Source organism: Pseudorasbora parva, chromosome 24 (genome assembly GCF_024679245.1).
Source record: "Pseudorasbora parva isolate DD20220531a chromosome 24, ASM2467924v1, whole genome shotgun sequence".
Classification (NCBI taxonomy): Eukaryota; Metazoa; Chordata; class Actinopteri; order Cypriniformes; family Gobionidae; genus Pseudorasbora; species Pseudorasbora parva.
Window position 1 is genome coordinate 34139129 of NC_090195.1, and position 26566 is coordinate 34165694.

Genomic DNA, 26566 nt, shown 5'->3' on the forward strand with positions numbered 1-26566 from the left:
TATATATATATATATAAAATATAAATTAGCATATATTTAAAAAAAAAATATTTATATGTATTTAGTTTTAGTTAACAATCATAACCCTGGTCTAGATTAGTGTTTGCTATGCTCAGTTGGCTGGTTAGAGTCTGTGTATGTGATAGACGATTCACAAATGAATCACTCTTTTGAATCAGTTCTGTTCAACGAGTCAAACTGGTTTGAATCAATGACTGTGAATGCAGCTTTTAATATTTTATTTTTGTCTTTTTTTACCAGAGAAAAAAGCTTTATTTCCGTTCCATATGAATATGTAATGCATAATCTTGTAATGTTTGTAAAGTACAGTTTATTCACGTTTCTGTTGTTGATTCACTTTGTCTGACAGTATGCCAATAGTTTATTCAGTATTGCTCAGCGTAGTAGATACACGAGACTATTGCAAGTCAAGCATGTTGTGTGTTTTACATCCACTCAGTCTGTCTCGCTGTATGGTTGTCGTCTCCACTGGCTTATCACTGAGTTCTAAGCAATTATGTCTTTATTGCAATCTTTAATATCCATTTAATCTTTCATTTCCCATTCACTTTTATTGGCTCTAATTGTTTAGTTGCCTTCCCTCTTCACAGCAGACTCAGTTCGATGTAGCCTCTATTTAATTTGCATAGTGTTGTGGCTTTTTATAGACCTGGGTAAGCTGTTTAATTAAGCTTGGCTATTTTCTCTTTATTAAATATGTCAGGAACGCCAACGTATGCATTGTAAACAACTCGCAAGGTGTGGCTTTTCAGCAGAAGCCAGGAGACTTTCCATTCATTTTGAAATAGTTTTTGCTACTTTCTCTCAGTCTTTTCTCTCTTTCTTGCACTTACTTTGTTTCAAAACCTAGATAGGTTTGTGACTAGAAGAATGAAGATCTTATATTTGAAGACCCATATTACTTTCGATTAAGGTTTTTATTATTATAATTAGTAAGGGTATGTTTCATACACTGGCTGCTGTGAGTCTTCAGTGTAAACGCCCACTGCTGTGATTGGCTGCTGTGAGTCTTCAGTGTAAACGCCCACTGCTGTGATTGGCTGCTGTGAGTCTTCAGTGTAAACGTCCACTGCTGTGATTGGCTGCTGTTAGTCTTCAGTGTAAACGCCCACTGCTGTGATTGGCTGACACGTTTGCATATTAAATAAGTATTACATGTGGAACTCACTTGTAAACTTTTAGCACTTTTTTTTACTATTTCAGCTCGTAAGGTTAACTAAATCATGAAAAGTGTTGATTATAGTATTATATTCAGACAAATATCATCATATCTAGATATATAGCATTATATTTATTTCTTTAGCGTTATATTTATATATATGGCATTGTATTTAGATCTTAAGCATTATATTTAGATTTATACAGTGTAAAAAAATGTTGGTTTTTGTTGGTTTAACTTAAAAAAGTAAGTAACCTGGTTGCCTTAACATTTTGAGTTTATTGAAATTAAAAATTTGAGTTGATACAATGAAGGAAATTTGTTTAATAAATAGAAACTCAAAATATTATTGTATCTGAACCACATAAAAATGTGATAAATCATATTTACAAATCTATTTGGCATGTTTCACTGCGTCATCAGAAATAAAACACACAATTACCCAATATGCTTACACAATCTTTTAATAATATTTTAATAAAGGTTGTCGAATCTCAAAAAGTGTTCATTGTATTAACTCAAAATTTTAAGGCAACCAGGTAACTTTTTTCTTAAATAATTTTTTACAGTGTAGGACTATGTGTGTGGGCGGCAGTGGCTCAGTGGTTCATGTAGATTGTCTACAAACCGAAAGGTTGGTGGTTCAATCCCCGGTTCCACCTGACCAAGTGTCGAAGTGTCCATGAGCAAGACACCTAACCCCAGCTGCTCCCGATGAGCTGGATGGCGCCTTGCATGGCTGACATCGCCGTCGGTGTATGAATGGGTGAATGTGAGGCAAAAATGTAAAGCGCTTTGGATAAAATGCAGTCCATTTACTATATTTAAATATTTGGCATTATATTCATAGCTTTATATTTACAGCTATAGGATTATATACATATATATATATATATAGACCTTCAGATTGTTGAGGATAAATCAGCTCATTCCTAGCATTAGGATCCTTTGGAAGGTAATGTTATTTCTAGTGCAGTGATCCTGTATCGCTCTTCTCTCCTCGTCATCTCACTAACACTCCAGTGGGCGGGGCCAAAGGGATTATGATGAAGTGGGCGGGGCCAGAGTGATGATGATGATGATGATGATGATGATGATGATGATGATGATGATGATGATGATGATGAAGTGGGCGTGGCTACATCGATGATGAAGATGAAGTGGGGGGGGCTAAAGTGATGATGATGAAGTATGCATTGATCTTCTTCTTCAGAGGCGGTCTTTCACCATCTATGACAGGCTCATTCCACAACAAGTTGATCTCTGGTTACAATAAAAGCTGATTTTGGACTAACAAGGAAGGTTTCAGTTCTGAAACGATATATTCTTATAGTATGATGAGCTCTTCTATGTCGAATGCTCAAGGTAAATTAGATTTCTACATTCATGACCTCTTTGAATATCTTTAGTGTAAAGGTGGATTGCTTTGTCTTGAAATTGAGGTAGGCAGTGAAGCTGAAAGTGGAAGCGATCATGCATAGTCTCTCGTTTGTAACTTTGAGAGAACGTAACACTACATTTTGAGGTGCGCAAGCCACGTGAAACTGTTGTCTATTTTTCCCTGATGATTACATCAAGCCAATGAGTTCACTGGTCACCTGAAATGAACTTTCCAGCAGAACACAGTAAAAGTCACAAAGCAGCGTTTGGTTTGCATCAGCATGGGCATTCGGGTTGTGTTTTTAATTGCATCCTACATTCCCACCTGCCGCTCTTACAATGAGGGGCTGCTGTCCGTTTCCATTAGGGATTGTTAGAGTGGCATTTCCTTTTTCATTTTTAAAAAGTTCCTCTCCCTAGTGATGAATAAGAGATGACCCATCCGGGCAGGAAGAGGGCAGCATGAGGCTTCAGGTGGTTTTGTAGGTAATGCAGAATGAGGCAGGGTCTCGAGGTCTCATTCTTCTGGAACAAGTGAGGATGGATTTGAGAATTTCATCATCAAATTACTCACTCATTATTATTCAAGAGAGCAGAAGTACAGCTTCAGTGTCGGTCCATTTTATTCATACAATGTGATAAGATATTGTGAATTAGGTTAACTCAGAATGAGGCACTGTTCGTGACCACTTTAGCTGGACTTTTGAGTTGGATTAAGGAGATAGAATGCCAATTTTTGTGTAATGAATTAGAAATTGTCCTAGAATTACTCTTTCTCGGCTGTGCATTTCATCTCAGAACAAGGTATCTGAAATCTGGACATTGTTTGATGAAGGAAAGGAATTGGAAGAGGCCGTCAAATCAGTGCTTTATTACTGAGGAGTGCAACTCTTAACTAGCCAATACTATCTAATGGAAGTGGACTATGCATTATGACGCTATAATTTAGTGTGTGTGTGTGTGTGTGTGTGTGTGTGTGTGTGTGTGTGTGTGTGTGTGTGTGTGTGTGTGTGTTGTAAAAATGTCTTCAGAACTTCTTTTATGGGCTTTTTGTGATTTGCTTTGGTCCATCATGGTCTAACATCAGCCTTGTTAGAGACATCCTCATGTAATGGAGTTTACTAATGTCAAGTTAACATTGCAGTTTAGTTTTGAGTGTGGAAAACGCTGAAGGAGTGCAAGGGCAAAACCAGCAGAGTGCACATGAAGAAATGTGGTATTTAATGTGGTACCGATTTTAGATGTGCTGTAATAACATATAACATCATTTTAACATATGTTAAAATGATATTAACATGCTTTCAAAACATTGAGATATAAAGCGTGTGAATTCACTCTTTTAAAGATGTGTGCAGTATTTTAGAGAACTCTCAGTATGCATGTTTGTTTAATCAGAGACATAATGAGAAAAATAAATAAATAAATACATTTTGTAAAGAAAATGTGAGGCGACCATGATGCTTATGTGGTTGTAAATGTGTTACAAGTGGTTGTTAGGGATGTATGGGTGGTAATGTTCCAAGGCAAAAGAGCCCAACCAACACAACAACCAAGTGTTTATGAGTCAAACATGTTATTATTATTATTATTATTATTATTATTATTATTATTTTTTTTTTTTTTTTTTATTATTATAATAAAATGCATCAATCTGGTGCACTTTTAATGCAGTATTAAGAGCTCAGATCTCTTTCAGTGACCAAACTCAACAGAGTGAACATGACTATGCATTGACTCTTAAAAATAAAGGTTCTTAAAGGGTTCTTGGGCAGGGTGTGGTATGGTTCCGTAAAGAACCTTTACAATGTATAAATGTGTAGTTCTTTGTAATGCAAAACGGTTCTTTAGACTATAAAATGGTTAGAAAAAAAAGGTTCTTTAAGGAACCTTTCACAAAAGAGTACTTTGGGGAAACAAAAATGGTTCTTCTATATGGCATCACTGTGAAACCCTATTTTTGGTTCTTCCTGGCATCTTTATTTTTAAGGGTGTACCTGGGTTTTACTATTGTAATGCAACTCCATTGTAAAATAAAATAATTATATTTAATAATAATTATATGAATGCATTGACTTAACCCTATAGTAGTAAAACTTTAGTACTTTATGTCTTCATTTATTCGCTTGTAAGTGCTAAACCCTTAAGATGGGGGGGGGGGGGGGGCTGCAGGGAAACCTTGACAACAGGATTTTAATGCTTCATATTTTGTGTCAACAACTTCTGTCCACCAAATATATAAAAAAAATACACAAATTTGAAAATAAAATGTAACTGGCACACAATGGGTCTCATTTACTAAGCATACGTAAGCACAAAGTTTTGCATGAAATGTGTATACAAACAAATAAATAAAATGTATTATACATTTAGGAAATATAGAAACAACTGAAACCACATGTACACAAAAAGCACTTTGTGTGGCTTAATAATCGTGTTAAGAAGTTATATTGCATCCTAACACGATTGATTATATTGAAGTATGATGCATTAATTGTGTTATACAGTATAATCCATATATACAATCATAATAAATATCATAACCATAATTTACAGCTAAAGAGGAAGAACAGGTGCGTTTTAGCTTCAGCTGTGAGGTTTCTCTGAATATCGCAGATGTATGTACAGCTGGAGAATGAGCGCTCTGTAATCTGGGTCTTTATTAAAGGTGTGTATTGTGAGAACTGGTGAGAATGGCACACGTGACATTGTTTGAGGATCGGGTGAGATCACGTCTGCAAACAGCGGCAAGTTTGACAAAAGTGACGAAAGGCTGTAAGGAAAGTGTGAATAATCTTTTAGATAAAATAATACTTTTAGAATAATCCACATTCACTACCATCAGAATGATGCTAAAAACAAATGCATGTGCAAACCCGCCGCTGCGAACTGAGATTTTGTTTTTGAGAAGTTCTCCTGTGTGTACAAAAACGAAATAAGCCAAGCAAATTATGAGTGAATGAGATTGCCAAATGCACGTTAAACTGACAGCGCACGCAGAGATGAAGTTCGTTGTGTTCACTGTATGCTCTAAGGTAACATTAGATCTGCTGGCGTGTAAAAGTACACCGAGCTTCGCTTCACTCTGAAACACACAAGGCTTTAAACTTATTTACCAAAGTGTGCTAAGCTTTATTGAATTCTTAGTTTGATTGACAGCTGTTCTGTTGAAGCAGTGGTGCAACGTCAGATAACTTATGTTATTATGAGAAGCGTAAACATATTTTTGGTTAATTTTTTGGCCACCCCAGTCTAGGTTAGCATTGGGAAACACAGGAAGTATCCTTCATGCCCGTGGCACATGCTGAGTTACATGCTGAATTTTAATCCCTATGTGAAGAGAAATCTCTCTTCCTCTTCTACGGAAACTAATTAATTCCTGTGTTTAATGTCCAAACAACAAACCACCCTCCATCAAAACTCAATACAGAAGGATACCAGAGAGAGTCCGAGGTATAGATTTACCTCACATCCTGGTGAAGCAGTACAGAGCCCGTCTGCGCTTCATCTTCCTGACAGAGGGATAGTGGATAGGTTTTGTGGCTGGAGGATTCTGCGTTCTCACACTCTGTCTTGCTTTCTGCTAGCCCTCCACATGTTTTGTTTCCACTCTTTTCGAAAAATGAATTCTCTCCCTCCTCATTCATCTCTTCCCTTTCTCCCAATTCTGTAGAAAAGACAAGGGATTCTTCCACCCCCTCTGAAAGGTTTCTTATTCTTTGTTGTTACTTTTTCCCCTCCCTCTCATAAGATCTGCCTTTCAACGTGTGTGTGTGTGTGTGTGTGTGTGTGTGTGTGTGCGTGTGTGTGTGTGTGCGTGTGTGCGCGCGCGCGTGTGCGTGTGCATTCTCGCCCCAAGCACATAGCAGACCTGGCCTGTAGGTGCTGCTCTGATCTCATTCTTTGAACCCTCATCCGAAAGGAAAGAAACAAAGAAAAAAAGGGCATATAGAAGAAACCCTCGTTCCCTTGGCTCCTTTGAAAGGCCTCTCCCATCATAACACACACACACACACACACACACACACACACACACACACACACACACACACTGTGATTATTCACAGTGCAAATGGCAGCCCACCAGAGAGCAGCTCCTACAAAGAAACCCAGACAATGCAACCTGAGACACTGCTAAGCTCAGCCTAGCGTAATTAACTATCTGCCTCGTCCCTTCATCCCTCACACTCATTTGGCCTCCATTTACCCATGTAAACAAATAAAACATTTCTTTTGCACTTTCCTATGAAGCTACATTGCAAAGAGCTTAAGAGATTTCGCAAAACAAGCCCCACCGCCAACACATTAGCACACGTTTTATTCAGTATTGCTGAGCCCAAGCGCCTGTTGATCTTTAATTTCTTCTCTGGCGCACTGACCCTCTGAAACACTCGTTCAAATGCAAGCTCCTCTCCCGTCTTTGAGTATAAGAACTGTGATGATCTAGACTCACTGAGAGTTCAGCGAATCCCTCAGGGACAGAGCGGTGAGGTAGATATAAAGTTTGTCCTTTAACCCTCTAATCTAATGTCTTGGGCTCCTCGCATTCCCCAGGCCCACAGCTGACACCGTTCAACCTGTCTGAAAGGCTTTCTTCACAGCATACCCAGGCTTGTCCTATGGAGAGCACTTAGCACACTGAAACAATTCTTCTCCATTAACCTGCCTCCACTGCCCAACACCATGACCTTTTCACGCTACACCAACTGGAAGCAAGTGAAAAAACCTTCCTGGAAAATCAAACTTAAACTAGTTTAAGATGGTGGCTGGGACTGGCCATACGCTGGTCAGGTAAGCCTTGTTAGGTGGTTTACTAGCCAGACTTCCAGCTGGTGTGAACTTACTGAACTGGAGGACAATCTCAGCCAAGATCAGCAATCAACTGGCTGCAATGTTCAACATACTAGCTTAACTACCTTAAACTGGTGTGGCCAGTTTTTCCCCCCTTTCTTTCTAAAAACAGATCCCTTGACCAAGATGGTCTACCAGCTCAGTTGGGTCATCCCCAGCTTTTAGTCCAGTTGTCCAACCAGGTGGCAGCTTGGACAACATAGAAACATATCAGGCCATGACATTAACTTTTTTGCTCACTAGCCACTGTGACTAGTGATTTTCCAAATTTTGTAGTCGCTAAGAATTTTTAATGGCCACCATTTTGACATCGTTACAATGGGGAAAAAGCTGCCATTTAGATCATTTTATAATCATTTCATAATTCGGCAGCAAACATTGCTGTTGTCGCTTTAAGACCTGACGCACGGATCTGTTACACAAGCGTTTTCTTTCTCAACTGTTTATGTTCACTTAAAACAGAACTGACTGTGTTTACTTTAACACTCTTCAAGACTCAAAAGTGTTCATTTAAATCAGAGTCATTTAAATACTCTCCTTCTGTGAATTTTGCATCTGAAAGGGAAACTTCTACAAATGCATATGCAATATAAGGCCAGCCACAAAAAAAATAATAAAAAAAAAATATATATATATATATATATATATATATATATATATATATATATATATATATATATATATATATATATGTCCACGCCTTTTTTTAGCGCAAATTTTTCACTTCATTTCAATAGTAAATTCTGACAGTAGTTTTTTTAACATCAAAAGAAGGTTTTGACGTAAAAAACGTACGCTCAAGCTGTTAGTAAATCTGGCCCTAAAGGCGGGTGTACACGGTGCGATTTTTTTCTCTCAGGAGAAATTGCGTGGACATCATGGATGCTCGTATGGTCGCGGCTCGCACCGTGTGAGAGGAAATACGAGACGAGCCGAGCACGTTAAGAGCATCTCCCGATCTTACGATCATTTTTAAACATGTTTAAACAGTTCAGGGAGTCAGACCCAATTTTTACCAGCATATGACTGTCTCCTATTGCCAAATCATGCACAAGCACGTCACATAGGCTCGATCTATGAGTATTATTAGCTCAGTGGCTGCAAACATACAGCCTTCACACACACACTCACTTTCTCTCTCTCACGCGCACCCTTCTCTCTTTCTCTGGTTGTTTCGGTTGAAAGGAATGGCTACTGTTCTCTGCTTTTCAACAAATCATTGCACACATTTTTCTTTATTTTGTGTATCTGAAGCTATAGCAGCAACATTGAAAGCTCCGGTGTCTGTGTTTAACACGAAAGCTCGTGTGATCGCGGCCGGCTCACGGTGCAAACAGTCGTGCCGTGTACCAGCTGATTAGATGCGATGATCAAATTAAATGACTCGTAGCGTCTGCAATATCTCACGTCCTCCCGAGTGTCCGAATTCGCACACTGTACGCCCGCCTTTAGTTTATTATTTCAGTTTCATTTTTAAAAGACTACAATTGAAACATCTAATTATATAGCTAATAAAATTCAACCCCACCAAAGTTGTTAGTAGGAGTGACTGTACCTGCCGCTGCTGAAATACACTGAATTTGGTGTTGGTGTTGGGTGTTAATGTCAAGCTCTGCCTACAAGGTTCCCAAAATCAACTGCCACTTTAATCTGGCTTTATCTGGGTTTTCCAGCATACAAAAAAACAAAAACAAAAATCATAAAATAAATCCACCTAACAAATAAGGCCTGGCTTTATGAACTTCAAGAGTTACTCATTTCAGGTCTGCGTTACCCATGCTTCAGTTGTCCTGACTGCAGTGACCCAGAACACATGCGTGGAGGAGGTGACCTTTGTTCCTTTGTGCCTCCACAGTGAACACTGTTTTCTTCACCTTTGCTTATCATGGTTGGGCAGCCTAGTGTCATTAAAGGATGTGCATTAGGTTAGAAGTTTAGGGGTGATGTCATTACACATAGCTCCGTTGTTTTTGCTCCTGTCTGGGAATGAGTGGGGCTGGTCAAGGCCATTGTTTGATTTACCTGGACTGGTTAAATAAATACGCTTCTTTTCAAATGATTATTTGGACATTTAAAACATGGTCAACTAAAGGCAATGACAACTCGTTGATCTAGTGTGGTGTAGGGTTAAAGCTTAAGGCCACGAACTAGAAGGTTGCTAGTCTGAACTCTATAAGAAGGACTCTTAATCAAGGTACTTATCTCCCGGAGTTGTCCCTATATGTTTGTGCCATACTGTATTTAATGATTGGTCTGTTTTCTAATTCTGGCTCATTGGTTGCACAAATTACTTTATTATTTTACATCATAATAGTCCAACAGACAGCCATTTGGAAACTCTCTCTCTGAAATTCGCATTTCTAACGGATCAAAACAGTCAAGCCGGTTCTTTGGTCAGTCTGAACTTCCATAATAATTGTTTGGCTCTGAATGGAACAACCAAACAAAGCTTTATTAAGACACAAGCTTTTACAGATATCTGCTACACATTTTGGACCTTTTGTGCTTGCTGCAATCCTAGAAGCAGTTTTTATTTCTCTTTTTTTTGCTCTGTCCAGACACATTCAGTCAAATATTTTTCCCTTTTGAAGTGGAATGAGCTCTGTGACGAGTCTAGATACACCGCCTTATCTCATTTATACACGAGAAAGAGAGGCATTTTTGGGTTTCTTACAAGACTTTACTTTTATCACAAAGCATGGCAGCAGATAAAGAGACAGCGAGAGACCGAGAGGAGCCTGGAGACTTTTTGTCCGTTTTGTTCAAGTCTATGCATCTATCCAATTTTCCTCTCTAGTCCAATATATTATTTGCTTATTTTCTCTCTCTCTCTCTCTCTCTCTCTCTCTCTCTCTCTCTCTCTCTCTCTCTCTCTCTCTCTCTCTCTCTCTCTCTCTCTCTCTCTCTCTCTCTCTCTCTCTCTCTCTCTCTCTCTCTCTCTGAACATGAACATACTCTTCACGCTATTTTGCAATGACACAATTTGTAGCAACTAGACGTAGTTGACAATTTTAGGCAACATGAGCGACATTGATCGTTGGCGATTTAACAAAGGTGAGAAACTTGCAATGAGCAACAACATATTGCTGAAACTACCAATGAGAGTTATGGCAGAGAAGGTCATAAGATCCATTTTCCAGTACTGTAGTCGATGGGGAGTTCCTACTTGTACAAATCCAACAGTAAAACGTTTTTGACAAGTGCAATGTGAGCGGCCCCTCAAAATTGACTTCTGCTACAGAAACAACGTCAAGTGTTGCCAAGTCCTCTGTTTTCCCACGGAATTGGGCTCCTTTGAAGTTTCCACGGGTTGAATTTCACCCAGATAAGTACGATTTCGGCACTCCAACACCCCAAAATGCTCCCAATGCGCACTAATTGAGTGGAGAATTCGGCTACCTGATGGAGAAAATTGGACTTTGGGCTACTTTTGTTGCTTAGACTTTTGTTGCTTTGTGTTACTCAGATCCTGGGTCAGATGTGATAACTCAGTGTTTGGGTAGTTTTTGTGTTACTCTGATCCTGGGTCAGATGTGACAACTCAATGTTTGGGTAGTTTTTGTGTTACTCTGATCCTGGGTCAGATGTGACAACCCGGGGTTTGAGTTATTTATCACAGGCTTTTTGCCCTCTCTTAAGGAGAGAGCAGTGCAGCTCTGTGAAATTGGTTTATGTCTTCAGTAAAATACAGGTTTGTGTACATTTAATTTTATATATAAATTCGTTGAGACGTTAGACCGAGGTCCTAAATCTCTGTGGATGTCCTTTGAAAAGGAGTTGGGGTGTAACCCTGGCACCATATACTGATTGGCTGCATCAGTCGGTCTCCTCTCCACCAATCAGCTGGTGTGTGGTGGGCGTTCTGGCACAACATGGCTGCCAACATTGGTGGTGGTTGAGGAGATTCCCCACTTCTATATGTAAAGCTCTTTAAGTACCCAGAAAAGCGCTATATAAATGTAACAAATTATTAATTATTATCATCATTTAATTTGAGCAAATACAAGGGTGTGATGTGAGTTACCTAAACAAGTGTCGCGTCAGTATTTTTGGGTGGTGGAAACTCCTGATGCCTTGCATAAAATTGTATGATTTTTTTTTTTTTTAAAGATACATAATATACATACTTATGATGTTAATATGTTCTCATAACTGTACGGTGATTGTTTATGTAGAGTGAAAGCAGTGTTTGTCGATTGAAGTTCTCCCGCTGAACATGATTACTGAATTATGGAAGTACTATGGATTTCATGAACATTTTTTTTGTTAACTCGCTTCTCAAGGTTCAGACTTATTGACTTCTTGCTACTTTGAACTGTACCAAAATTATTTTCCTCTTTACCTTCTCTATTTATACTCAAAGTTCTGACTGAACAACATCTGAGTCTAATCAGGCAATGTTTTTTTTGACGACAATTCTCTGTCTGTCAAAAAAAAAGTAATGTAGAAAGTTCCCTCAGGGATCAATAAAGGATGCTTATCTATCTATCTTGACATGACGTGAAACTCTTTGCACCTGTCGTGCTGACAAAACACATCCTCCATTTACCTGTATTCACGAGTCATTCCTCCAAAACACGTCAAATCTATCTATACTTCACTCCGTTATTTATGTTCTCTCTTTCTTTTCACCCACTCTTTTATTTCCACATGGGTGATTATGAGTGTGTTATGTCCTGATTAGAATTAGTGAGTGCACTTTGTGCTCTGCTCTACAGAGTGAGAAATCACTCCCTCAGTGAGAATAATTGAGCCCAGGCCCGGTTGCCAGCTCATTACCCACAAATCATAGTCGGCTGGGGCAACTTAGCAGGAGACAATAATGACTTTGGGGAATTTGGATCCTCACTGTGGTGAAAAGTGCTGTTACGCTGAGGGCATATCAGAGGTGGAGAACTCCGGATGCGCGGTGGAGATGTATGAAAAGTACGAGGAAGTCGAGATGTGGAGTTACTCTACTCAAATGCCAACGTTAGATCTGTCAGCACCGATGTAGAAGACTGTGTTGCAACTAACTGTGAATGAAAGTAAAACGAGGCAATTTCTCAGATGAAGGGTCCTCACAAATAAGACTGGACTTGATCCAAGCTCTGTTGTTGACGGACTGCGGGAATTAGCCATGCTTGAAAAGCGCTAACATCCATCAAGGGTTGCGCATTTGTAACAGACAAATTCCTTTGAAAGCCCATTTTGGCATTAAGCAGCGTCTCCTTTTCTTGCTCTCTCCGGCTAAGTGGTCCACACCTGGACGCAATTAAACATCCAGAAAACGAGGGTAATTGAGGGAAGACGTGTCACAGTTTACGCAAATAGTGAGCGGTCCCCCAAAAATTTGAAAGCTAAGAGGACTGTATTCTTCCACACCTATTAGACTAAACGCTGTAGTGCCATTTATTTGGATGACAGCTTCGCAATGAGGTAGAAGATAGACTTTTGAAGACTGACAGTATCTGATTTCCCAGCCTGGCTGAATAATTCATTCCTATTTATTTGATTTTTTTCCCTCTGTACTGTTTTCCACTCTTTGTTCCAGTTTATAATGTGAGTGTCTCCTTTGCTCTAAGTCATTTGTCTCAAATGAGTCCACTCCACAGCGTCCGTGTCCATCGTACCAGCAGGCCGCTTTCGTTCTTTTATTGCCTCCATTAGAGCGTAATGCTTTTAAGTTGCCATAGGAATATGGCCAACTGTAAACAGCTCTACTTCTGTGAATGAGACCAGGAGGAGTCCTGCCCATTTACAGAAAAGAGAAACGCATTTGATGTGCATGAGTGGCGAAGAAAAGGTCTGCGGTGGTCCTCTCTGAATTGACAGGAAGGAGTGAAATTCAGATACAAGCTGAGTGGAGGGTCTATCTGCTTATTTCTTTCTGTGGGAAATGAAATCACTCACAAATTGGTCTCTGTGGGATGGGGATCACATGGTGGGCTTACTTGTCTCCGTTGTGCGGGGAGTCCCTTAGTTCCATAACCTGGCTGTCCACAGGTGAAGCATTATGAATGCCGAGATGAATATGCATCGGTAGATGCTGTTCAAAAGTAAATTGTGCGTCACATGCTGTTATTTTCGATGAAGACTTCGTTCCCACCAGTATGAGGCCTTTGCCAGTGTTCAGTGCTCTGGAATGATTGAAAACCGAACTAGCTGTCCCTCAATCTCCAGCTTAAAAGTAATAAATAACAATAATCAGCCGTTATTTCATGCAAATATATGTTTGAAGAAAATGGCTTAAACCAGTTACATTTGCATGTTGATCACAACTGTTATTTTCCCAAAAAATGGAATGAGCAAAACAATTATAGTGAAAATAATTGAGTCAATGCTGTGGAAGAATTGACAGCCAAACCATCTGCTCCTTAAGCACCAGATTAAAAAGTCATGAAAAGTGTGAAGTCTTAACTACAAAATAAAAGTCTTGCCGTGCAGATGTATTTTATGTAGTGTATACACCGATCAGGCATAACATTATGACCGGTGAAGTGAAAAACAGTAATGATCTCTTTATCACGGCTCCTGTTAGTGGGTGGGATATATTAGGCAGCAAGTGAACATTTTGTCCTCAGAACTTGATGTGTTAGAAGCAGGAAAAATGGGCAAGCGTAAGGATTTGAGTGAGTTTGACAAGGGCCAAATTGTGACGGCTAGAGGACTGGGTCAGAGCATCTCCAAAACTGCAGCTCTTGTGGGCTGTTCCCGGTCTGCAGTGGTCAGTATCTATCAAAAGTGCTCCAAGGAAGGACCAGTGGAGAACCGGCCACAGGGCCATGAGCGGCCAAGGCTCATTGATGCACGTGGGGAGCGAAGGCTGGCCCGTGTGGTTCGATCAAACAGACGAGCTACTGGAGCTCAAACTGCTCAAGAAGTTAATGCTGGTTCTGATAGAAAGCTGTCAGAATACACAGAGCAAGAAGTTAACATGAGCATCAGAACTGGACCACGGAGCAATGGAAGAAGGTGGCCTGGTCTGAGGAATCACGTGTTCTTTTACATCACGTGGATGGCCGGGTGTGTGTGTGTGGCTTACCTGGGGAACACATGGACCCAGGATGCACTATGGGAAGAAGGCGAGCCGGCGGAGGCAGTGTGATGCTTTGGGCAATGTTCTGCTGGGAAACCTTGGGTCCTCCATCATGTGGATGTTACTTTGACACGCTCCACCTACCTAAGCATTGCTGAGACCATGTTCAGCCTTTGATGGAAACGGTATTCTGGTGGCTGTGGCTCTTCCAGCAGGATAATGCTCCTGACACAAAGCACAAATGCTTCAGGAATGGTTTAAGGAGCACAACGACGAGTTTGAGGCGTCGACTTGGTCTCCAAATTCCCCAGATCTCAATTAAATCGAGCATCTGTGGGATGTGCTGAACAAACAAGTCTGATCCACATATATTAGATGTTGGTTTTTTTGCATCATGTTTGTAAGTTGATTGCACACAGTTTTGTTTATAATTAATTATAGTTCATCCAAAAATGCCACATAAGAATACATTTCTTATTGGAACACAAATGGAAATGTTTTTTGAACAACATCCAAATGTACTGAAAAAGTACATTAAACCTGACCCAACTTGCCTTGTTTGAATGGGAACAAATGAAGAGGTTTTAAAATATAAAGCAGCTATAGTGTTATAATTTATAACCAGTCGTTTACCACTCATTTTCCTCTAGTTTGTGTATATTTAATAGTCCTTCATGGAGTTTCATTTTAAGGCCAACTTGTTTTTTGACTGTTTTTAACCTGCTGGGCTACTTTGAGTTATTGCTTTCTACTTCATATGAATTCCGGTGCGCTTCAAAGACTTTCCTCCATTCCTTCCTAGTGGAACAGACTCCGGAGTGGGAGGATGTCTTGGATGGTTGCACCTTTGAACCTGACTGATGCTTTTGTGATCGGTCTAAAAATACAGCAGGTAGCCCAGGCTGTCAATATATCAGGGATCTGTCTCTCAGCAGAGCAAGGGCGGAAAGGGAATCAGCCGTGTTTATTCTATAAAACAAAAAGTTTAGCACATACACGGTGACGTGCGTCTCCACATTCGCCACTTTCCTGTGTTTGTTCTAGCGTTCATTCAAATTTCTGTTGAAATTCTTGTATGTGTTACTTTTGGCATACAGGCTTTTCAAGTGGGAATAGCAAGTGTGGATTTGTATTGTCTTGAAATATAAAAGCTGCCCCATTTCAATTGTTGGTCCATTATAAATCGGCTTCACAATGTAGCCTGTGAACTTGATGCTTACAAGATTCTTCCTATAAAGTGTTGACACTTGAATGAGCAGACTTCCTGTACTGACAAAGCGGCACAGGATGGGCCGTATCCGGTCGGGAATCAAACATGCAAGCATTTGGATAAGAAGGTTAGCAGTGTCAAGGTTTTTTTTTTTTTTTTTTTGTATGAGCAGGTTCATCGAGAGAACACCATTGGCATGGTTTCCCACACACAGATTGAAACAATCCCAAAATAATAATGGTTATACTTGTAAAAATATGTCAGGAAACTTTAGGTTGCAGCAAATACTAATGTTCATTGACCTTTTTTCTTGTAGTCTAAACACAAAAATGGGCTAAATGCAATCGCATGGGATTAAATACAAGCATTGCATTGAGTTTGGCTATGTTTTTGCTTTTTACACAAGGGAATTGATATCCATTTTCCTTTACTTACTTACCATTCAAATGCTGCCAGCTGTACATTCCCATCAAATAACTTGTCCCAGCGAGTCCGGGACACACACACACACACACACACACACACACACACACACACACACACACACACACACACACACACACACACACACACACACACACACACACACAAAACACATCCAACTGTTCCATCAGAAAGTAATAGACTGTAGACCACACACAAACCCTTCAGCTTTGGAAAACAATAGATTATAAAACAATTGAATGCATAAGGCTGCAAACAATACGCCTGATTAAATTCTTGTTCCATCCATTGTGTAACACTAGTGAAATAAGGTTCATCAAGCTTAATTTCTACAAAAAATAGTCACATGACAGTATGAAGCATCTCTATTGAGAAAGTGGATTATTTATCCAATCCCTTAAATGATTAGTTCACTTCAACATGAACATATCCTGATAATTTACTCACCCCAATGCCATCCAAGATGTTTGTGTCTTTCTTTCTTCAGTGGAAAAGAAATCAAGTTTTCTGAGGAAAACCTTTCAGGATTTTTCTCCATATAATGGTCTTCAATGACAACCAAAATGTTGAAGGTCCCAATCAATGCAGTTTGATTTACAAAGAGATGAATGAAAGAAAACATGGACATCTTGGATGGCATGGGGGAGAGTAAATTATCAAACAAATTGAACTTATCTTCTGTCTTGTAGCGCTTAATTGGAGTGTGATCATATAATGTAACAAATATTTCTGAAAAAAATGAATCGCAAACGTTAACGCATTAATGTCGACAGCACTACTCTATATTCACAAGTATAAAATATTAGCATATTTCACCTGTGAAGTGTTTCGATCTGTGCGTTCGTGCGTGTGTGTCTATAGCCCCTTTCACACTGCACGTCGGACCCACAATATTCCCGGAGCATTGCCGGGTCGCCTTCTGTGTGAAAGCAACCACGTCCCGGAATTGATTACCAAATTGAACCCGGGTCGGGGACCTAGTAACATTGTGGGGTTCGATCCGGGACGAACGCTGTGTGAACAAAAGCCGAAACTAATGCCGCAACGTGTACGTAGTTATCGTGCGACTCCTAGAGCTTGTTTTTTCAATAACACAACCCTGCAGTGCCAGAAGAGCTCGTCGGTGTTTTAAACGCAGAGAGTGTTCGTGTACAAAAGAAACTAAAATTAAACAAGCAGAAATGTGCGCAAACTGGACACAAGTCGAGACCACGGAGCTCCTTACTATCCTCGCTGAAGCGGAGATCGCTCGACATTATACGTCACATCCGGATGTCACGTGTCAACTCAATCCGGGACCGTTACGGGTTGTGTGTGAAAGCGCACATATTACGGTATTTCGCTGGCAGTGTGAATGGACCTAATCTAGCGGCCCGGGAACAAATGCCGGGTTGCATTATCCGTGTATTTGCCGGAATCGCAGTGTGAAAGGGGCTTGTGTGTGTGTGTGTGTGCGTGTGTGTGTGCGTGTGTGTGTGTGTGTGTGTGTGTGTGTGTGTGTGTGTGTGTGTGTGTGTGTGTGTGTGTGTGTGTGTGTGTGTGTGTGTGTGTGTGTGTGTGTGTGTGTGTGTGTGTGTGTGTGTGTGTGTGTGTGTGTGTGTGTGTGTGTGTGTTATTGTGGCGCCATCAGCCAGTCACAGCGTTGTCATGATGTCATTTTCCTGCAGCTTTAGAGTGATCAGTCATATGGCAATTACATTTTAAAGGAATCCTGGCTGCAGATCTGAGCACCCATGGGTAAAGATGGCTAATTTTAAATGGCCATTGAGATGAATGTGAATACTAATGGACAGCTCTCTCCAGGTGTTATATACCTCTTTAAAAATAACTGATGTGTTTCAGCATATCCAGAAATGATCCTCAGGAGTACTCATGAAATTGCCGTCCTGTTTCCACTTCATCCTCCGATCTCTGCTAATGTCTTTATGATCTCAGGTTTTTGTTGCTTTTTGCAATCACACATATGCTCAATGACCTTCATGGCTTAGAGCCAGATTAATAGCTCCATACGGAGTTAGAGGAACGATCCTCCCTCTTAATCACCTCTAAATTATGATTAATCATGGAAAAGCAGTCATGAGTGTGCAAGATGTTCAGCTCGAGGCGTTTCAGAGTTAGCTGTCATCTTCTATATCAGAGAAATGTGCTTCAATCTCGCTTTTCCTGTCATGGGTTCAGTTTTGCTTATTTTTTGACAATTCATAAAATGATGGGGAAAAGATTCTTAAGGAACAATGATGATACAGGGAGACATGAATGATAAAGTCTGTGACCACATATTATATTTAATCAGTTTGCCATTGAGAAATTGCACATGGACAAACGAATATCAATCACCCATTCAGCTGAATATTGGGGTTTTGCTTATGGCCTTGTGATATTGTTGGCACTATGTTGTCAGACAATCTTACAAAGAGAAAAACTCTGGCTGAACCAGCAAATCACTTCAAAAGTGGCCCCAGACAAAAAGCAGGCAGTGATAACTCGATTTTCAATAATTCATGCGCTCTTAAAGCTCTGTGTGGGATATGAGAAAGTATTCCTGCCTGTGGTTATTGATGAAGGCATGCCAGTTAAAGGCACTGCCTGCTTTAGGTTTTATTATTGACTAAATGATTGATTTAAACCCTCATAATTAGCTGACCTAATTTAATAAAAGTGCAATTTAACTATACTGCAGCCCTACCGAAGCATGCCGTGGCATTGATAGATATGCCTGTGCGTGTATGAAATCACAACTGACAGATGATGCATTCGGTACAGATGCATTTCGTTGACTGAGCGAGAGAAAGAGAGAGAGGGACATTGACATTTTGTCCCGTATCCCACTGCAGGTCACTCTCGCTAACTTCTCCTCTCCTTGATCTAGACAAATGTGAATTAGCTCACGTATCTGATTTAATTTACTTAATAGCATTAAGAACCTGTTTGGCTTTAATTTGCTCAAAGTAATACTTGGCCGAGCCAAACTTTTATACACCATTAGCGATGTCTTAAAAAACAAAGGGGAGACAGATTTAAAGGGGCTGATGTCTTTGTTGATTTAAACGAGGGAAAATAAGAGTTGAAATACAGTGGCAGAAATAAAACATTGCTTATTGGATTACTGGATGCCAGGTTTCAACTGCTGCCTGTTTATGAACATTCAGATATGGTGTTTGCTAAGTCAAGCAGCACTAGTTCTGTTGCTCATGTTCGGTAGGGTTGGGTTGGGTTGGGTTGGGTTGGGTTGGGTTGGGTTGGGTTAGGTTAGGTTGGGTAAGGATAGGTTGGGTAAGGTTAGGTAGATTGGGTAAGGTTAGTTTAGGTTGGGTTAGGTTAGGTTGGGTTAGGTTAGGTTGGGTAAGGCTAGGTTAGGTTAGGTTGGGTTAGGTTAGGTTGGGTTAGCTTAGGTTAGGTTGGGTTAGGTTGGGTAAGGTTAGGTTAGGTTGGGTAAGGTTAGGTTAGGTTGGGTAAGGTAAGGTAAGGTTAGGTTAGGTTAGGTTAGGTTGGGTAAGGTAAGGTTAGGTTAGGTTAGGTTAGGTTGGGTTGGGTTAGGTTAGGTTGGGTAAGGTTAGGTTAGGTTAGGTTGGCTAAGGTTAGGTTGGGTAAGGTTAGGTTGGGTAAGGTTAGGTTAGGTTAGGTTAGGTTAGGTTAGGTTAGGTTAGGTTAGGTTGGGTTGGGTTGGGTTGGGTTGGGTTAGGTTGGGTTAGGTTAGGTTGGGTAAGGTTAGGTTGGGTAAGGTTAGGTTAGGTTAGGTTGGGTTGGGTTGGGTTGGGTTGGGTTGGGTTAGGTTAGGTTAGGTTGGGTAAGGTTAGGTCTGGTAAGGTTAGGTTGGGTAAGGTTAGGTTGGGTAAGGTTAGGTTAGGTTGGGTTGGGTTGGGTTGGGTAAGGTGGGTTGGGTTGGATTAGGTTTGGTTAAGGTTAGGTTAGGTTGGGTTGGGTTGGGTTAGGTTAGGATGGGTAAGGTAAGGTTAGGTTGGGTAAGGTTAGGTTAGGTTAGGTTAGGTTAGGTTGGGTTAGGTTAGGTTAGGTTGGGTTGGGTTGGATTAGGTTTGGTTAAGGTTAGGTTAGGTTGGGTTAGGTTAGGTTAGGTTAGGTTAGGTTAGGTTAGGTTGGGTAAGGTAAGGTAAGGTTAGGTTGGGTAAGGTTAGGTTAGGTTAGGTTGGGTTGGGTTGGATTAGGTTTGGTTAAGGTTAGGTTAGGTTGGGTTGGGTTAGGTTAGGATGGGTAAGGTTAGGTTGGGTTAGGTTAGGTTAGGTTAGGTAAGGTTAGGTTAGGTTGGGTTGGGTTAGATTGAGTTGGGTTGGCTTTTGGATTTGGTTTTGTTTTGGTGGGCTGGGATGCTTTGATTTGGTTGAGTTTAGTTTGGTTGTGTTTATATTTTATTTGATTGGGTTCGGTTTATTTTTGTGTTTTGCTTTGCTTGGTTTTAATTTCTTCTCATCACTCTTAACACAATGCAAACTCTGTAGGGGCCCTCAGTACCATTCAAAACTGCTGAAAACAGGGACAAATGTATTTATATATATATATATTTGGGCAACTCATCGTATTTTAAGTTTAGAGCTTGTTTTGTCTGAAATAAAAGCGCTAGATAAGCTGACTCACTGCTTACTGCCCCAGAAGAAGTAAGGCTCTCTTTGAAGTCTCATTTTTGACCCAGAGCTGCCATTACAGGAGAATATGAAAGTGTCTGAGCATGAGTTCAAACTTGGAAATATTACCGCCTCTCTCACTAAAGGCACACCCATGAGCCTAACAAACTGACAACACACCAACATGGCTTTCATTTCTCGCCAAACAGCTGAGTTGAATTTCCACAGGAGACTAATAATAATGTGTATAGAGATGTTGCAGCTGATATAGATATAGTCGTATTACAGTGGGTGATGTCTTTGAAAAAAAAATATAAAAAAAAATTATATATATATATATATATATATATATATATATATATATATATATATATATATATATATATATATATATATATATATATATATATATATATATATATATATATATATATATATATATATATATATATATACATTGGAGTACCACATAAAGACCACAGTATATGCATATGGCAATCCTACAACACAATGGTATCTGGTGTTTTTTACTCTACTATGTCGCTGTGCTTAGGGATTAAAACAATTAAATTCCAAATCAATTAGTCTTTTTCTTGAAAACGATCTGAAATAAAGATTTTTTTTTTGCAATTATTGCATCTCTTTGTGGCTTTGTAGATGTTTGTTTGTATTGATGGGTCAATTCTTTTATCCATGTTGAGGATATGAGAAATCCTCTGATGAAAAATAAGTTAATTTAAGATTTAATCAATGCACAAGATGACAGACATATTACGAGTCCTGATTACAGGCGTGCATTAATGGATTTTACAGTCGCCTGTTAATATCCCCTGTGACATGATAAGTGTATGAAATGTCTATACCAAATGGGCTATATTTTTTCATTTGACACTCCAAATAAACAATGGCACAAACCAACCACAGTGGGATAGTGTCTGTATAAGTAGATTACAGTAGTGAGTCAGCTTTATGTCCGGTAATGACTTTAAGTCATCATTTAGGTCCTTTTAGCATTCATTCCCCCAACACAAATACAAATAAGCATCCTGAAAATGATGAGTAGTGTGATCCATTGACTGCTGTAATGGAGATTTTGTTTAGCGGTGGGATGAAATGACCCTGTGTTTAAGAGAAGGATGTGAAAAACCCAAGTCACGTTCAATTAAATCAGTCTAATTGAGGTAATAGGAGTTGCCTCTGAGGACAGACATACTATAATGGTGCATTGTGGCGCCTACAGAAGGCCTTTCATCTCAATTTGAGGACAGAGTTTTTTATTTCTTTATCGTCCTGACTGTTCCACATCAGACAAGCTCAGAGGGTTTGAGTTGCGTATCACCTACCGACCCTATCAGCGTCACATAAGGGTCACCGGTTCCACCAACCAGACCTAATAATTCTTGGACAGCCGTTGTGTTTCTCAAACTACTCTAATTTGTTATGTTTGGCCTTTTCTGTGTTGTTTTTTGGGTGTGTTTTACTGGAGGTAATTACCAACTTTTGTACGTAGTCAGGAACTGGATTGAGGTCACTATTATTAGAGGTTGTAAATATTTGGACAATCATTGTTTGAAAGAGTCTGAACAAATTGCTCACTTCCTTATATTTTCTTTACGGCACTTTTCCAGCACTTTACATTTGGACAAAAATATAGTCCTTTAGATAAAAATGCAGAGCTGTGTTTGTGTATAGATGTTAAGATATTCCCCACAACACCTCTGTTCCTGAGAACATTAGTGAGGAGAACGGAAAATACGTGTCTCACATAGCCATGTTTTTGACTGTCAGTGTAACGTCCAGTCCACTTTGCAGTTTATTATTAGCCTACTGACTATTTCTCAGGCAGAACACAGAAAACTAAGACAGTTCTACACTTGAGTATTTAGTTGAATTGCTACTAAATGCTTCAAATAAAATGTTCATGCCACTCATTTGAAAAAGTTGCCTAGACTTGGGAGACTCGCTACATCAGCTAAAAAGTAACAGCTTAAACCAATCAAGCAAACCAGTTTCATCTACTTTGGTCCATTTTTAAGAATAGACATGAAAATTGCACTATCCAAACTGATATGGTTGTAATTCAAGAATGCTTTGTATTATACACCTCAGTTTGGTCTTGTTGTAAAGACACACAGCTGATCATTGCTGAAATGAAAGCACTTACTGTAAATCAAATGTACCGCACTTAATTTTTTATTTTATTTTATATAATATATATTTTACTAAGTATTTTTAAACTTAAAATTACTGTAAAAAATCAAAGCCATATGTCCAACCAAGTTTTGTTCCAAATTTAAAGTTGATATCACAAAATGTTAAGTTCCCAGAAGATTTAGTTTTCGCTGTACCAAAAATAGCCACCATTTTGTTTTGATGAATTCTCCTGTAACAAATGAACACATTTCTGTCCAAATATCACCTCTGTCACACAATATGGAATCCTGAGACTCAGATATTTCCGATGATATGCATTTTGTCAAAATTAGAAAAGGCTGATTATAAAGAAGTTTGTTGTAATATGAAACCTGACACCGCCTACTAGGGGAGGAGCCTGCTAAACAAATGTAGAGACATGTTTCTAAGGTAACGCAAAGTCCAATTTCAAAACGGATGCATTTTGAGTTTGTAAGCTTTCTAATTATATAATCTATGCTTTATTTATGTTCTTTATTATGTTCTGATGTTGAGGGCGGGGCAACCTGTCACTCAAATGAGATCCACCAATCGCAAACCACAACCATCCAATCAATTCCCCACGGACAAAATCAAGCCCCACCCTACATTTGTCCTTGTTTGAGATGCTGGTTAACTGGAAAATGTCACAATAGGAAACTTTCATTCATGCTTACTTTGACTATTTTGACCTTTGTGTGTAAATTCGACCTTACACCCAATGCTAGAGGGTGAACCTCCGCGGCGGTTACTGACTGTCATGTTACGCCACTGTCAACTACATAATATCCTGATGTCCTCTGGTTGTTCTGGAGGTCAAACACTGGTTCTCTCCACAGACGGGACCTTCAAGCCCTGCAAGCATTTGCTATAAGCAAATGAATAGAAAAAAAAAAAACAGTGCACTAAGCATTACAACTGTTTGATATATACAGCTCTGAAAAAAAATGAAGAGACTTGAGTAGATTGATTTTTCAATGTTAAGGGGTCTCTTCATTTTTTCCAGAGCTGTACATACAATAATACATATGATAATATTATATAAGTTTGCCATTTTAAGCAGCATAACACACCGGAAGGCTCAGACATGCATTACAAATGGCCGCACCGCTCTTATGTTAAAAATGAGGTGAATAGTCTGAGTTCCCTCTGGAAGACGCACTCCCTTCAGCTCCTCACAAGCTAGCAGTCTCTCAATGTGACCGACCTCCTGCATCTGCCAGGAACAATAATATAATGCACTGTCTGTCTAATCGCCAGCTTTGTAACCTCTGGCTTCCTGTAACTGCTGCACTGAGTGGCTTCTGGCCTCCACCCAAGCTCGCGAAACACACACAAACACACTTATTTTTAGTCGGCACATATCAGCAGACGCCTTAAGCACCCGAATGACAGCGGTGGATTCATCCTTTAAAGCTGATGTGGATCTTCGCCTTTGGGACGCCCGTAAAATGACCTTTTTCCCCTGTGGTGGGCTGATGCAGGAGTTTTTCATTGGAGCTCGCATCTGGCAGGTGAACAGAACCGGACAATGGAGCTTCTGGCATCCAGCCTGGCTTTCTGTGTCTGTCATTACTGCCGCTGCACTTTGTGTTCTGTGCGAGTGACTTTGTGACATGAGCCATTCTCTCCTGTCCACAACCGCCCGGGCCGGCTCTCAAGGTCCAATGTGACGCCCGTCACCGCTCCAATTTATCTCTTTTTGCTAATAAGCTCATTCTCTGGCGGCCGAAAGCAGAATTCACAGCTGAATAGAGACACTCCAGCACAGCTGCATGTCACATGAAACTTTCTCTACTCCAACTTCTCAGTGCATTTTTTTCTCCCCTTTTTTGTAATATGAGCAGCTTGTGTTATGAGCGTTATCAAGGGCATCATGTACCTACTTGAGGGAACATCAGTGCCAACTTTGTGGCCAAAACATAAAAAAATAAATAAAAAAAATCTATGTATTATTTATTTGCTTATAAGTATTATGGACACATCTGGAACACAACTTCTATAGATTTATGGCTAATATATTATAATAAAATTTAAAATAGTGTTTTTATGCATTTTTTTTATATGTTTTTTTTTTTTAAAGAACTTATATAAGTTTCCTTTTTTACAGAGAGATAAACTTAAGTTTGTGCTTAGAAGCATTCAAGATTTATGATGAAATGTGATACAAGATTTATTTCACTTTCAGCTTTATGATGTGGTAATACATTTATTATATACTGTATAAATATAATTTAGTTCTATAAAATCCCCTAAAAATAAAATTAAACATTATCGAGAAAAAAAATATATAGTTGTGCATTCATTTAGTTGAAATGGTAATAAGGAGAGCCAGTGTTAAATAATATATAATTATCAATTAATTGTCGTCATTCAGCAGTTAATGTTTGCTTGTTTTTTAAAGAGTGAACTTACAATGAAATCGGGATGTAAAAAATGTTGCAATGCAAAAATTACGAATAGGTCTTTTTAGCATGCAGTTTTTAATTTGGGGTGAAATGTGACTTGGACGTTCTTGACAGAGATTAGCTCATCATGCTGCTTTTCTAATATTCCTATATATTTTCCTTTTTTGGTCCTTTTGTAATATTGCATTTACATATTGTTTTGTCACATATCGTCATTTAAAGGTGCCCCAGAATGAAAAATTGAATGAACCTTGCCGTAGTGAAATAATAAGAGTTCAGTACATGGACATCACACACTGTGAGTCTCAAACACCATTGCCTCCTACTTCTTATGTAAATCTCGTATTTCAAAAATACTTTGCTTACAGATCGTTCACGCGATCCTTCTAGCAAACGTCACCTTTTCCACCATATAAGTTAAAACTTGAGTCAATGGAGATTGCTGAAATGCAGCTTACTTGTTTATTGGTGTTTTCAGATCGTCCGCACGTGAGAGAGAGTACTTGTGTGCATATGGTTGCCAGATTTGACATGTTTAGGTAAAACACTTGATAGTATACGAATTCTTTTCACAGAAAAGCTCTGTTTGGGGGATTTAATGACTGAAATCTGGCAACCGCACGAACGCGAGCTCTTTCTCGTGCATGGATGATCTGAAAACACCAATAAACAATTAAGCTGCATTTTATCAATCTTCATTTGAGATGTTCTGTTTAAAGTGTCATTTAGCCGGTCTGTGTTGTGTCAGGACGGTCAGGACTCACGAGCCGCTTCACTGAACTGCTGTGAGCTGCTGAAATAAGCCAATCAGAGCAGAGCTCAACATTAATATTCATGACTCTTCCAAATAAGGCAAAAACAGAGCATTACATCCTATAGGGACAATTTATAGGGTTGTAAATGGGCCTGTAAAACTGTATCTGGACAATTTTTGCCTTTAAATAAGCCACATACTCTCTATGTAGATATCAGAGAACAATTTAACAAATCATTCTAGGGCACCTTTAAATAGTGTCCTGTAAATGTTCTGCATTTCGGTCCAGACATTTCTATCACCATGCTTCAAATATCAGATATGAATATTGAAAACCAGTGAGACGTATATACTGTATATTAGGAAATCTGACCCAAATTGATGCAATGATTCTTAATTCAGTGCCGTCGGTGACGAGGTTTGATTGAATACTCCGGATCAAATATAATTAGGATTCATTATAACCCAGCACAGAGATACCGAGGCAAAAATCCAGCCATTTCTGTAGAAAAATCTTTGTATTGGACTGCATATTGCTAAGCTACTGACAATCGGCTGTGTTTGGAGAGGCAATT

At 39.4% G+C, this 26566-nt stretch overlaps 1 protein-coding gene across 3 annotated transcripts in view; it reads left to right on the plus strand.

The window, feature by feature from the left end:
* The window catches only part of pard3aa (par-3 family cell polarity regulator alpha, a), a 623737-nt gene that overhangs the window by 267039 nt on the left and 330132 nt on the right, over positions 1–26566 (plus strand). The gene's annotated exons all lie outside the window — the stretch shown is intronic.